We start from the raw sequence: 14,853 nt of genomic DNA, 5'->3' as shown, positions 1-14,853 counted from the left end.
GGGCAGAACGTTGTGACCGAGCCACGAAGGCCAACTGAATTGCCAGCGTAGAGACGTGCAAGGAAGATCAGCTGCTTTACCTGTTGCCAAAGGTCCTACGACTCCCCAAAGCCGAGCCCCAGCGGGGAAGGGAGAGGTGCCAATGTCCAGCAGACGCTCTCTCTCATCCGGAAATGCTTGCATGCCCAGGGCCCTGCAAGCACGCTCACCGCATGCTTCCAGACGGCTGGGTTCTGCCAGGTCTGGACACGCATCGCTTTATGCCTTCAGCACTCGTGGAGCAGCGCACGAGAACTTAAAATCAATCAGCCAAGCCCACTCTCTAGCCCCAGTCCCGAACCCTACTCCCTTTCCTCAGGGCCCCCCCCCCCCCTTGAGACATAAAAGAGAAGGCTACCTCCAGGTCCTCGGCTTTTCTGAAGCGTCCCTGCTCAGGCACTGGCTGGGTTACCATGGCATCCAGAAGAGAAGCTGCGCTCGCCTCCTTCCTCCCCGCCTCACACATGCCAGGATGCTGCTGCCTAGAGCCAGGCACTGGGGCTCCCTGTGCACAACTTGTGCACGCCCCGCTTCATGATTCACGATGGAGAGGCTCTCCCAGCCCACCCATTTCAGCGCTTCCAGGAGAGATGGACGCTTCAGCCACCCCAATTCCAGACCATCCTCTGGGGGTAGCACATTTCCCTTAAGAGAGTGATTATGAATGGTACAACAATAGTGATGTTAGCCCAAAGCTGATATTATCTATTGGGCAGGCTTTGCACCTTTGGTCACTGCCTAGCGAGACAAACCACGGCTGCAAACGCCTCTCTCTCTGTCTGCAGCACCTGGAGTTCTTGCTGGAAAAATGTAGGCAAATGCCTCTGAATCCCCCAGCAAACAGGGCTGTGAAAACCTAAAAGGGGCCAGGAATTTATCCTGTGCAGGTCTCGCTGGGTTGGGCACCGTCCACAGCACTTCAGCTCTCTTTCAGAGCACCACAGATGTGCCAAATGCAGGACTGAGACCCGGATTTCTGACAGCCAAAGCTGCAGGTTATTTCAGAACATTTCTGGCTGAAGCTGGGCTAGCACTAGGACCCTGTGGGCATCGCAGCGCTGCACCCACCTGTCTGCTTCGCCCACTCTAAGTATGGCGAGAGCTCTTCCCCAGCCTTATTTCTAAGGGGCTGGGGGCAGGCAGCAGATGGCCGGGGGCACCACACTTCCGTCAGCTCCTCCCACTGGGCAAAAAAAGGAAGGATGCTTGCTTTTCAATCTTCCCTTCCTGAGCAGAGCGAAATCAGGCGTTTCTTCCTAATTTCCCCTGACTGGACTGAACTGGCAGGTCTCAGTGCAGCTCACTTTGGACAGGGCTCCATCTTTTTCAAACCACTATCACAGGGCAGCCGAACCACAAGATCCAATGAGCTGCTTCTTTTTAAAACACCATCACAGTCTGGCCTTGATGGCTCCTCCTGTTGGCAAACCCAGAATGGACAGGGAGACCGAAGTACCCTCTCATCCTTAGAGATGAGGCAAGATGTAGGATGACATTATTCGCCACAAATAAAATAACAGCAACCTTACTATTAATATAATCCCATATAATTCCTGAGCCCCGCAGTGGGGAAGGATAGAACTATCATTCCCCAGCCTTTAAAACTTCCCAGTCACCGCACAAGGGCACAACTAGTGTGGTGTGTGTGTGTACGTGTGAAGCTTGCACCGCTGTTACCTGTGCTGTACCTAATCGGTGGCGGGTTCTGCGTGTGCGTACACATGGGCATATCTGTGCATGTCCCCATGCTGTCTCTCTTCTGCTGTGGGTTGTATGTGTGTGGCTCGTACTGCCTGTGGGGTGTGTGTGCTTTACCTGTCCAGTGCTGGGCTGGGTCTCTGTCTGTCTGTCAAATCTGCTATCGCTGGTGCTCCCAGTTCTTTGGAACAAGGTGTGTGCATCTCACTTGGGCTGTACCTGTTCTGTGTATAGAACCACAGTTTCCTGGGTTATTCCTTCGGTCCCTTTCACCAGCCAGTAGAATCTTGAGTGTTGTCTCCTTCGTAATAGTTCTGCTGGTTCTCACTCGAGGCCTCTTCTTTATTCAGGGTCCCAGTCCTGGCCCTGGATGTCTGATGGCTTTGCCCACAGAAGGTGCAGGCAGGTGCTGCGCCCAGATCTGATCATGTGATCAGCAGCTGCCTGACTGCTTGACGCACGTCCATAATTACTGTTTATCCAGGACAGGTAAAGAGTTTGCTTTAAGCAGTAATCTGAGCCAAGCTGTAGTTTAAAGCAGGGTGGGAAACTTGCACAGAGCAAAAGGCAAGCAGCCTGCTAGCTGCTTCCAACAAGCCATGTCACCCTGGCTAGCTTAATCCAGCCCTGCTTTTATCCCAGTGCATGCATGGAGATGTAGTCCTGTTTTAAGGTAAGAACTACCCATCTATATGTGCTGGGGTAAATTCAGGACCGGCATAGTCTGCCTTAAATGACCTGCAGTTTTTTGGCACTTCCAACCCCCCATGATCATCTTATTTTCCAGCGGCCCATATCAAAAGCAATAAGCAGCTGCTAGCCTTGATTTTAAATCAGTGCTTCTCAACTCGGACCTAGAGTACCCCCTTTGCCAGTCAGTTTTTCAGGATATGCACAATGAATACACATGAAAGAAATTTGCATGTAATGGAGGTGGTGTATGCAAATCAAGTTCATGCATATTCATTATGGATATCCTGAAAATCTGGCAGGGGGAGGGGGTAACTCCAGCACCGAGTTGAGAAAAAGTGTTTTAAAGGAAAGGTGGGAAGTTCAGCACTTTAAATTCTGAGGAAGATGTTCTTCCAAATGTGACCTCAGTATCATTAACAAGAATTTTGTTTATTGGGACGAGAGGACTTCATGTAGTTTATTGTCTGAAGGAGATTGAGAATTACATAATCCACTCTCCCCTGTGTGGATGTACTTGGAATCGCAGTGTCAGATGTGACCATAAGATGCCACCTTCTTCCTCCTTAAAACTGAGCTGCCACTGCAATGCGTGGCCTCGGGCGCACGGCCATAGGGCCTGGCAAAAGGGGCACCTAAGGAGCATGCCAGGCCTCTTGAGAGCTCCTTGGAACCCCACGAGATATCATATCTGCTGGTGAATTTAAGGAGCTTCCTTGACGTCTGCAGAACTGGTAAACCCAATCTTTGTAATATCTTTGTCTATTTATGAAGAAAAGAATAATAAGACTGAAGGGGTAGAGTCCTTGACACCTAAAGTTGGAGGCCCTACATTTGGTACCAGAGGCCAAGACTGGGGATTTCTCATCGTCTTCTTCTTCAGAGGGAGTATCTTTGAGCCCTTTGGCCAGAACTTCGCCTTCCCAGCCAAATTCACTGGTTTATCTTCTAAGACCCAAAAGGAGCCAACTCAGGAACAGTTGGACTCATCCTCTAGGTACATAGATTTACCTAAATAATTGATTTTTCCTTCTGAATTAACTGTGGGAAAGCAATCCTTCAGGCTTGGATCTGGGAAAGCGTGCGGCAGCTGATACGAGGCATATGCTTTTCACATAAAATCATCTGTGTGAGTCTCAGTGTGAGCTGTCCCACCCATTTAGGCTGCAAAAACCCGAGGGAAAGTACTACTCCGTATAAAACCTGCATATGCGGCTGAGCTGTAACAAAGAAAAACAGGGCATATGCAGGTTTTATACAGAGTGGTGCTTTCCATGATGAGTAAAAGAGCTTTGTGATTTTGTCTATTAAGACTTAACTACAAGACTCCTGAGGCAGGCCCCTTGTGGGCCGAAACACGATCGTGTCATAGAAACATAGAAGATGACGGCAGAAAAGGGCTACAGTCCATCAAGTCTGCCCACTCTGCTTACCCACCCCGTCTATGCCCTAATGACCCAATTTCCTTATCTTGACCCTCGTAGGTATCCCACATGGGTATCCCATTTATTCTTAAAGTCTGGCACGCTGTCTGCCTCGATCACCTGCACTGGAAGCTTGTTCCAATGATCAACCACTCTCTCTGTGAAGAAATACTTTCTGGTGTCGCCATGAAATTTTCTGCCCCTGAGTTTGAGCAGGTGCCCTCTTGTGGCCGAGGGTCCCTTGAGAAAGAAAATATCATCTTCCACTTCGACATGTCCCGTGAGGTACTTAAATGTTTCGATCATGTCTCCCCTCTCCCTACGTTCCTCAAGAGTGTAGAGCTGCAATTTGTTCAGTCTCTCTTCGTACGAGAGACCCTTGAGCCCCGAGATCATCCTGGTGGCCGTCCGTTGAACCGATTCAATTCTGCGCACATATTTACTGTAATGTGGCCTCCAGAATTGCACGCAGTCAATCACAATCACAATAAAAAGAGACTGAACACCATTGGTCACCTTTGTTGTTGGGGTTTTTTTTTTTGCTATTCACGGTTGTGAAGGCAGATTCTCCTGTTCGTATTCCAAAATGATCATAAGGTGGCCAAAAGGTTGAAAAAAGGTGATGGCGAAAGCTAGAAAGATGCTAGGTTGCATAGGGGCATGGCTAGTAGGAAAAAGGAGGTATTGATGCCTCTGTATAAGACTCTGGTGAGACCTCATTTAGAATATTGTGTACAATTCTGGAGACCTTCAAAAAGATGTAAAAAGGATGGAGTTGGTCCAGAGGAAGGACACTAAAATGGGGTGTGGTCTTCGTGATAAGACGTATGGGGACAGGCTTAAAGATTTCAATATGTATACTTTGGAGGAAACAAGGGAGAGGGGAGATATGATAGAGACGTTTAAATACCTACGTGGCATAAATGCGCACGAGTTGAGTCTATTTAATTTGAAAGGAAACTCTGCAATGAGAGGGCATAGGATGAAGTTAAGAGGTGATAGGCTCCGGAGTCATCTAAGGAAATACTATTTTACAGAAAGGGTGGTAGATGCTTGGAACAGTCTCTCAGTAGAGGTAGTGGAGACAGAGACTATGAATTCAAAAGGGCCTGGGATAGGCACGTGGGATCTCTCGGAGAGAGAGATAATGGTTACTACGGATGGGCAGACTGGATGGGCCATTTGGCCTTTTTCTGCCATCATTTTTCTATGTTTCTTTGAGGGGGATATTTCAAGTCCATCTGAACCAGCACTGGCATATTACCTGGGGTGTCTCTCTCTCTTTCCATGATTAACTCAGGGTACATGTAGGACTGAGATGCTGTCTGCAGGTGCATTGCACAAAGAACGCTATTCACATAAGAAAAAGGGAAGCACATTCCTAATTCTTTCTCTGATTTAGGGAAAAGGTAGTCCTATAGGCTGAGATTCCTTACAGCATTACAGAAGTGAATTCCAGAAGGAGGAGGGGTGGATTGAAAGGGCAGTCAGGTGTTTGGCCTCCGGAAGCTTGCTTGGAGATCACAGATTGCAAAACCTTTTTCTTTTTGAGGGAATTTAGTATTGCTACTGGTCATGGAGGACTGGGTTCAAGTGACTCTGTTCATATTATAATTTCAATTACAGTTCATTACATTTGCCATATAGAGTGGTCTAGTGGTTAGAAACATAGAAAGATGACGGCAGAAAAGGGCTACAGCCCATCAAGTCTGCCCACTCTACTGACCCACCCCATTAAGTCTGAGTGCTGATGACTTAGTTCCTTAGCTTAGAGCAGCTACCTCGGCACTCTGAGGTTGTGAGTTCAATTCCCACTGCAGCTCCTTGGGACTCTGGACAAACTACTTAACACTTCATTGTTCCAGGAACAAAATAAGTATCTGCCTAAAATAGGTGAACCGCTTTGATTGTGCAAACCACATCGAAAAAGCAGCCAAGTCCCAACCCTTTACTTGGCTTAATACGATAAGAACAAAGTAGTAAAAGGAACTCCAAAAATCAAAAGTAAACCGTACTTTCTCATGATCATTCACCCCAATACAAATGATAAAAATTAAGTCAAACATAGATCCCCTCATTCTATAACGAGCTAAGGATTGCATGCAAAATTTAATTGAATAATTAGCGCTCATATTTGAATACGTGACTAGCGACACTAATAGAAGTTATACGCATAAACTTAGGCATGGGCTCCACCGCTCAATTTTATGCATGATTCAAAAGCGAGGGGCACAGAAATGGGCGGGTCACGGTGTTATGAGTAACTTTAAGTTTCATGTGGAATTATAGAATAAGAATATCCATGCCTAAGGCCTCCATTAGTGGCTTTATCGCACGCACCTTTTTAGTGCGTGCTAGCCGAAAAACTACCGCCTGCTCATGAGGAAGCGGTAGCAGCTAGTGCAACCGGCAAATTAGCATGCGCTATTATGCGCGTTAAACTGCTAACGCGGCATTTGCACTAGGTTGTCATTGGTGCAAATGGCTACACCTAAATTTAGTTATACTTCCTGGATGTAAGTGCTATCAAGCCCAGTATCCTGTTTCCAACAGTGGCCAACCCAGGTCCCAAGTACCTGCCAGAAACCCAAAGAGTAGCAACATTCCAGAGCTGAGATTGTGATGTCATAATGCCTCATTTCACCAATGCCTAAGAGCCAACCTCAGCAGTGATGTCAGAATGGCTTGATTAGATGGAACCTAGGACAATACCAGGTGGACTTCAGAATCTACGACCCAGAAATATCAAAGAAGAGACAAGTTAATCTAATCATGTATTTTTAATTGGTATAACAAATGGGCAGACTGGATGGATCGTTTGGGTCTTTATCTGCCGTCATTTACTATGTTACCTGGCAGAAACCCAAAGAGTACCAACATTCCAGAGCTGAGATTGTGATGACATAATGCCTCATTCCACCAATGCCTCAGAGCCAAACTCATTAATGATGCCACAATGGCTTGATTGTCCTATACTTGGCTCACATTAGAGTTGCCATACTGGGACAGACCAAAGGTCCATTAAGCCCAGAATCCTGTTTCCAACAGTGGCCAACCCAGGTCCCAAGTACTAACATAGATTTTAAGCTGCTTATCCTAGGAATAACAGTGGATTTCTCCAAGTCATCTCAATAATGGCCTATGGACTTCTCTTTTAGGAAATTAGCCAAACCTTTTTTAAACCCTGCTAAGCTAACTGATTTCACACATTGTCCAGCAATGAATTCCAGTTTAATTCCTGGCAGGAAATTTGAAGCGTATAACTCAAGCTGAAGCTTATTCCCCTGACGAAGCTTAATATAGTGAAACAGGGGCCCTGTTGGGAGTTTGCTGAAGGGGGTCCATCTAAGAGTACCATATGAACTTGTATACACTCGGACCCTTTGTCAACCTTCTATTTGCACCCTGCTTACATACCCTGTAGAGGAGATTCCTGCTGTAGAGAAGTTTTATTTCTTTGCTTTGAGTTTTATTATGAAGATGGTCTGTAACTATTATGTAGTTAATATCTTTTGAAAGTTGAAAGCTACTTATCCGAACAATATTTTTACTCAAGTAAAGAATTAATATAGAACATGGAGTTTTTGTAGACCAAGGATGTGTCTGCATCTTCAAATTTTTATTTGAAGTTGTCTTGTCCAGAGGATTGAGTTTTCTCTACTAAATCCAACGTGACACTGAGGTCTTTTCTCCACTTTTCAAACTAACTGTTTGGTATTTCCTCTCATGGTTATGTTTTCCTGAATGCATTGTATTGGTGTAGAATTTAAGGTGCATTCAATTTGATCATTTTTTCTTTTTTTTTATATATGTTTTTATTAATTTTTAAATATTAACAGTGCAATACACAGATATAAGAACATATAATATGTCAAGAAAAGCACATTCAACTTATAGATATTCAAAATCAATCATTTTATCCCAGCCACCCACCCACCCATTGATTAATCACTATGATATCAGGGGTGTCCAACCTGTGGCCCGAGTATTTTGTGCGGCCCCGGTCGAGGGCGATGTAGTGTTTTCCTCCGCTGCCCCCATGTAGTGTTTTCCTCTGCTGCCAGCTCCCTCCTCTGTCTTGCTGCAGCGTTTGTGCAGCCCCAGAAACATTTTTTTCGGCCAATGGGGCCCAGGGAAGTCAAAATCTTAACCCCTCCTCTCTTACCTCCAGAAGATTCACCTACCTCCAGATAATTCTCCCCCAAATTAACCACCTAAACACCTTCCAAGTAAACAAACCCCAAAAATAGATTGTAATCTTACCCTCTCCAACTGTATTCCATTTGTCTTTTTCTCACAGTTCTGCACTGTCAGTTTAATATCCGTCCCTTAAGTTCCCATAGGATTCTATCCAGCTATCTCCCCTATGTTTAAAAAAAAAATAAAAAATTGTATCTTCACTGGAAAATGTCCAGACAAATCTTTTGTAATCCGCCTTGAACTGCAAGGTATAGGCGGAATAGAAATCCGTAATGTAATGTAATGTAATGTAATGTAATGCTATTAGATTATACCTTTTGGTGGAACTCTCTGAGTATGTATCATAGATTTGAATCCTACGCATATGAGAAGAGAGTTACATTCCGAACCTGCATGAACTTGAAATACAACAAATCTCCATGGTCATTCTTAGACTCCTATGTACGCTCATCTTCTTAGACACTCCTGTTATCCTTTTCTTCTCCTCTCTTCTCTCTTTCATTCTTCTTTCCTTTTTCTTTACTGCTCTCTCTCATCTTTATCTTATATATCCCTTACATACATTTTTAATAACTGGAGCCTTTGCTCCTATACAGTTAAACATAGATTTATATATTTTATATACAGAAAGCTTTATTTTGTTTCTATGTACTTTAAATGATTCTTGTATCCTTTAAAATACTTAATAAAAATTATTGAACTTAAAAAAAAAAAAAAAAAATCCGTAATGTAATGTAATGTAAAAGGTTGGACACCCCTGATGTATATACTCTTTCAAAAATCTAGACTTATTTAAAATAATACAATAACACAATCCCACCCACCCCCCCTCCCTCCTTCCCACCCTGGATGTGCAAGGAGATGGCACTGAATTAAAGACAAAAACCAACTACAGAGAAGTAATATAAGATGTCAAAGGGCCCCAAACCAGTTTCAATACGTTATTATGCCCCGGTATTTCAACATTCATTTTTTCATACCTAAAATGTCCAAGTCATAAGTCCACCCCATAGCTCCGCCCATACCACGCCTCTAACATACCCCCTTGAGATTTAGACAAACTGCAGATGAATAGCATAGATACCCGTCTAGAAAGTCGGTTTCAAAAATAGTGAATTGGAAAGGTTTGATGAGAAAAACATCTATCTGCCCCTTAATGCCTCTTTTTGTACGTTTTTCTTGTTTGAAAATGAGACCCAAACAGAGCATGCAGAAGTGTATGAATTGAAGGCTTATTCCAAAAAAAACAACTTCCTCAACTTCCAGAGAACAGCAAAACCTCTTTGCACTAAAGAAGAAACCTAAGAAGCAAAAAACAATTGTGCATCATTTGAAACTCCCAGATACTTAAATGCATCTAATATCAGCACTGGAGTGTCTGAAAGTATTTACAGATGAAGAGAGACACAGCCATTTACCAGTCATCCAGTGTGCTGTAGTTTTAGTCATATGGCAGGGGTGTCAAAGTCCCTCCTCGAGGGCCGCAATCCAGTTGGGTTTTCAGGATTTCCCCAATGAATATGCATGAGATCTATTTGCATAAACTGCTTTCATTGTACACTAATAGGAGAAAGGACTAGCGGACTGCGCAGAGGACACAGACCTGAGACCAGTGGCGGAGACACAGCAGAACCCAGAGGACGGACAAATGGACTGCACATATGACACAGATCTGAGACCAGAGAGACAGTTGAAGAAGGGGAGATCGGCTATCGTGGTTGGAGACTCAATCCTGAGAGGAGTGGACAGTCACATAGCCGGAGGGAGAGAGGACCGACTGGTAACATGTCTCCCGGGGGCAAGAACAAAGGACGTCATCAACAATATTGAGAGGATACTGGAGGGAGCCGAGACTGAGGAGACAGCAGTAGTGATCCACATTGGAACCAACGACATCAACAGGAGGAACTTCAACAGGGCCACACTAACTGACCAGTTCAGGATCCTGGGGAGGAAATTGAGACTGAGGGCAAGGAAGATAGCCTTCTCAGAGATCCTGCCAGTACCGAGAGCGGACACAAGGAGACAGAGCGAACTACAGGCAATTAACGCTTGGCTGAGGAAATGGTGCGAAGAGGAGGATTTCCACTTTGTTAGGAACTGGGCTACATTCTTTGGGAAGAACAAGCTCTACAGAAGAGATGGACTGCACCTTAGCACAGCTGGGACGAGGATGCTGGCACGCAACGTCCAGAACGTCATAGACATGGCTTTAAACTGAGGAAAAGGGGAAAGCCGATAGTCGATCTGACCTCGACACATCGGACAGCAGTACCGGACTAGGATACTGAACTGGGACATTGTAAAGGAGGGCATGGAGCTGAGCAGCAGCGGGTGCGCGGCTCTCTGATAGCGTGCGGTGAATGGTCTTGTCCCCGCAGTGAGGCATGAAGGATCGCGCGGTCCCCGCAGCTCACACCCGCCTGCCCAATCGATTCTAGTGTTTAGCCAGCTCTCTCCCTTCTCCTCACCTTAGTTTGTAGATTTTCTTTTTCGGCGACCCGCACGCTATCAGAGAGCCGCGCACCCGCTGCTGCTCAGTTTCGATCTTCTGCTCTGACGCAACCGGAAACAGGAAGTTGCAGCAGAGCAGAAGATTGAACACTGAGCAGCCGCGCGTGCGCGGCTCTTTGGGAAAGCGTGCAGGTCGCCGAAAAAGAAAACCTATAAACTAAGGTGAGGAGAAGGGAGAGAGCTGACTAAACACTAGGATCGATTGGGCAGGCAGGTAGTGGCTGCGGGGACCGTGCGATCGCTAGTGTTCCCGGCTCAAATTGGAAGGAGGGAGTGAAAGGGAAAAGGATTCTGGACCAAGGGGATGAAGTCGGAAAGAAAAACCCACAGCAGGAAAGAAAGGGAAGGACTGGCAGGTGAGCCAGATGCTAGAAGCAGGGGGGGGGGGAAGAAAGAGGGAAAAAAGCTAGATGGGGTTGAAAAGAAGAGACACACTGGTATGGAAGAGGAAGATAGGGGAAATCTGGACACAGGAAGGTAACAGAAAGAGGGGAAATTATGTGCATGGGGCATAGGGACAGAGACATAAAGGGGACATGCCATGGGGATGGTATATGGACACAGGGGGGGCAATGACAGATACATAGGGGAGATATTAGAAATGGAGAAAATAGGAGCACAGAAGCGAGATGGTTTGTGGGGATGGGACAGGGACCGAGCTTGCAGGCTCCAGTGGCTTGCACAAATTACATTGTAACGTGCCATGAAAATAAGAGGAAGGAAGGTAGATAGGCCACGCGAGAGGAGCTGAAGGGTAGTAGAAAGGAACAGATGGTAAAGGAGGGAGGGAAGGGTGGTGGTGGAAAGGAATAGAACAGACATTGAAGGAGGGTGGAGAGGAACAGACCCCCAAGGGAAATGTGGAAGACAGAGTGGGAAGAAGACAGATGCCAGACTATGCGGGAGCGAAGGGAAGAAGATGGGTGCTAGACCAATTGGGGGGGGGAGGTTAAGGGAGAGGCACAGTAACAGCAAATGGAAGACGCAGAGAGAAGACACACAGTGGATGGAAGGAATTCAATGAGAAGATGTGGAAAGCAGAAACCAGACAACAAAGGTAGAAAAAAAAATTCTATTTATTTATTTATTTTTTGCTTTAGGATAAAATAGTATATTAGTTGTGTTGATAAAAATTTAAAAACAAAGCCCTGCCAGCTGAACATCTCTTTCTCTAGTTCAGCAGCAGGAACTTTGATTTATAAGAAAGGAATAAGCTAAATATTACAGTACTAAGGCTTATATGGATGCAGCGGGGACGGTGACGGGGCGGTGAATGGGATGGCAGTGGCGGTGACGGGGCGGTGAAAGGGATGGCGGTGACGGTGACGGGGCGGTGAAGGGAACGGCGGTGACGGGGCGGTGCAGAGGATGGTGGGCCGGTGACGGGGCGGTGACGGGGACAGATTTTTTCCCCGTGTCATTCTCTAGCACCAACAAAGAACAACAGGAGCCAGAGGGGCAAAGACATTGTGAAAAAGAGCCCGGGATTGAGTGGGAATTATGGGAGCAGGAGGTGCAGGGGAAACAGGCTGAGGACGTCACAGACACACAACAGGAGGAGGATGACCGAGATGAAGCTAGGGGGCTGGCGAACCACAAGGAGGACTGCAGGAGACCCAAAACACGAGGAAAACCAAAAGAGAGGGCAACAAACTGGATCTTAAACTGCCTATACACAAATGCTAGGAGCCTAAGGGCCAAAATGGGTGAACTAGAAATCATTGCCAGCAAAAAGGACCTGGACATAATTGGAGTCACAGAAACATGGTGGACTGAGGACAATCAATGAGATGTGGCCATACCAGGGTACAAACTATACAGGAGAGACAGGACACATAAAAAGGGTGGAGGAATAGCGCTGTACATAAAAGACTCCATACCCTCAGCCAGGATGGAAACAACAGTATGGGCGGATGGCTTGGAATCACTATGGGTTAAGCTACAGGGAGGAACTGGGGCAGACATTAAATTGGGACTGTACTACCGCCCACCTGGACAACCGGAAGAAATCGACCAGGACATGGAGGCTGAACTGAGGCAGGTATGCAGAAGCGGAAATGTGGTGGTGATGGGGGACTTCAACTATCCTGGGATAGACTGGAGTATTGGACACTCAAACTGCGCAAGGGAGACCAAATTCCTAGAGGTCACGAGGGACTGTTTCATGGAGCAACTGGTCACGGAACCAACACGGGGTGATGCCACTCTTGACCTAATCTTCAACGGACTAGGGGGGCCAGCAAAGGAGGTGGCGGTATTAGCCCCGCTAGGTAACAGCGATCACAACACAATCCAGTGCAGGCTAGAAATTGGATCATCAAAGGGGAATAGAACCACGACGGCACTCAACTTCAAAAAAGGAAATTATGATGCCATGAGGGAAATGGTGGGAAAGAAACTCAAAGGCAACATAGGGAAGATGGAATCCGTAGAAAAAGCCTGGACCTTACTCAAGGGGACTGTGCACGAAGTGCAAAACCTGTACATCCCCAAGTTCAGGAAAGGGTGCAAAAAAAAATAGAACAAAAAACCCAGTGTGGATAACAAATGCAGTGAAGAAGGCGATAAGCGACAAAAAAGCATCATTTAGAAAATGGAAAAAAGACCAAACAGAGGAGAACCAAAAAGTGCACAAAGAACACCAGAAGGAGTGTCACCGAGTGGTTAGAAAAGCAAAAAGGGAATACGAAGAGAGACTGGCAGAGGAAGCAACAAACTTCAAGTCTTTCTTCAGATACGTCAAGGGGAAGCAACCGGCAAGAGAAGAAGTGGGACCATTGGATGATGGAGATAGAAAGGGAGTAGTAAAAGAAGAGAAAGAGATAGCTGACAAGTTAAATGAGTTCTTCACGTCAGTCTTCACGAGGGAGAATACAACCAACATTCCGGAACCCGAGGAAATCGTAATAGGAGACCAAAATGATAAGCTGGTCAATTTAGAGGTAAGCCAAGAGGATGTACTCAAGCAGATAGACAGACTAAAAAGCGACAAATCACCAGGTCCGGACGGCATTCACCCAAGGGTACTCAAGGAACTAAAAAACGAAATAGCGGAGCCACTTCGACAAATATGCAACCTATCCCTAAAAACCGGAGAGATCCCGGAGGACTGGAAAATAGCAAATGTCACGCCCATCTTCAAGAAGGGCTCAAGGGGCGACCCAGGAAACTACAGGCTGGTGAGCCTGACCTCAGTCCCGGGAAAGATGATGGAGGCACTGATTAAGGACAGCATCTGTGAACACATCGAAAACAATGGGCAGCTAAAACCGAGTCAGCATGGCTTCTGCAAGGGTAGGTCATGCCTCACAAACTTATTCTTTGAGGGGGTGAACAGCCAGGTGGATAAAGGGGAATCTATAGATATCATTTACCTTGACTTCCAAAAAGCCTTCGACAAGGTACCACACGAGAGACTGCTCAAAAAGATATGGAACCACGGGGTGCAAGGGGAGGTCCACCGATGGATCAAGAACTGGCTGGCAAACAGGAAACAGAGGGTTGGCGTAAAGGGCCATTACTCGGACTGGAAAAGGGTCACGAGCGGAGTTCCACAGGGGTCGGTGCTAGGACCGCTCCTGTTCAATATATACATAAACGACCTAGAAGCGGGAACCAAGTGTGAAGTCATAAAATTTGCAGATGACACCAAACTATACAGCAGGGCTCAAACGAGGGAAGACTGCGAAGATCTCCAAAAGGATCTAACGCAGCTGGAAAAGTGGGCCGAAAAATGGCAAATGAGTTTCAACGTAGGGAAATGCAAGGTCATGCACATGGGGAAAAAGAACCCGATGTTCACTTACAAAATGGGGGGAACACCACTAGGGGTCAGTAACCTGGAAAGAGACCTGGGAGTGATGGTAGACACAACACTGAAGGCATCGGCGCAGTGCGCCATGGCCTCAAGGAAAGCAAACAGAAAGTTGGGTATCATTAAGAAGGGTATCACGACCAGGACGAGGGAAGTCATCATGCCGCTGTATCGTGCAATGGTGCGGCCGCATCTGGAGTACTGTGTTCAGTACTGGTCGCCGTACCTCAAGAAGGACATGGCGGTACTTGAGGGAGTACAGAGAAGAGCGACTAAACTGATAAAGGGAATGGAAAATCTCCCATATACCGACAGATTAAAGCAGCTAGGACTTTTCTCCCTGGAAAAGCGGAGACTTAGAGGAGACATGATAGAAACCTTCAAGATCCTGAAGGGCATAGAAAAAGTAGACAGGGACAGATTTTTCAAATTATGGGGCAACACAAGTACAAGGGGGCACTCGGAGAAATTGAA

General features: G+C 46.2%; 1 protein-coding gene across 5 annotated transcripts in view; it reads right to left on the bottom strand.

Annotated features, from left to right (window-relative positions):
• STON2 (stonin 2) overlaps positions 1-2,131 on the bottom strand; it is a 157,794-nt gene extending 155,663 nt beyond the window's left edge. The window contains exon 1 of one of the 5 annotated variants that reach the window (XM_033950926.1): positions 1,855-2,131. The gene's annotated coding sequence lies outside the window, so the exon portion shown is untranslated. Of the gene's footprint in view, positions 1-397; positions 494-1,716; positions 1,796-1,854 lie in introns of those variants that run through there. The other 4 variants (XM_033950927.1, XM_033950929.1, XM_033950931.1 and 1 more) reach the window with 4 other exon arrangements.
• Between the last annotated feature and the right edge of the window lie 12,722 nt (positions 2,132-14,853).

This window comes from Geotrypetes seraphini, chromosome 7 (assembly GCF_902459505.1).
Source record: "Geotrypetes seraphini chromosome 7, aGeoSer1.1, whole genome shotgun sequence".
Lineage (NCBI taxonomy): Eukaryota > Metazoa > Chordata > Amphibia > Gymnophiona > Dermophiidae > Geotrypetes > Geotrypetes seraphini.
The sequence above is the reverse complement of the archived record's forward strand: the minus strand, read 5'-3'. Positions and strand labels throughout refer to the sequence as shown.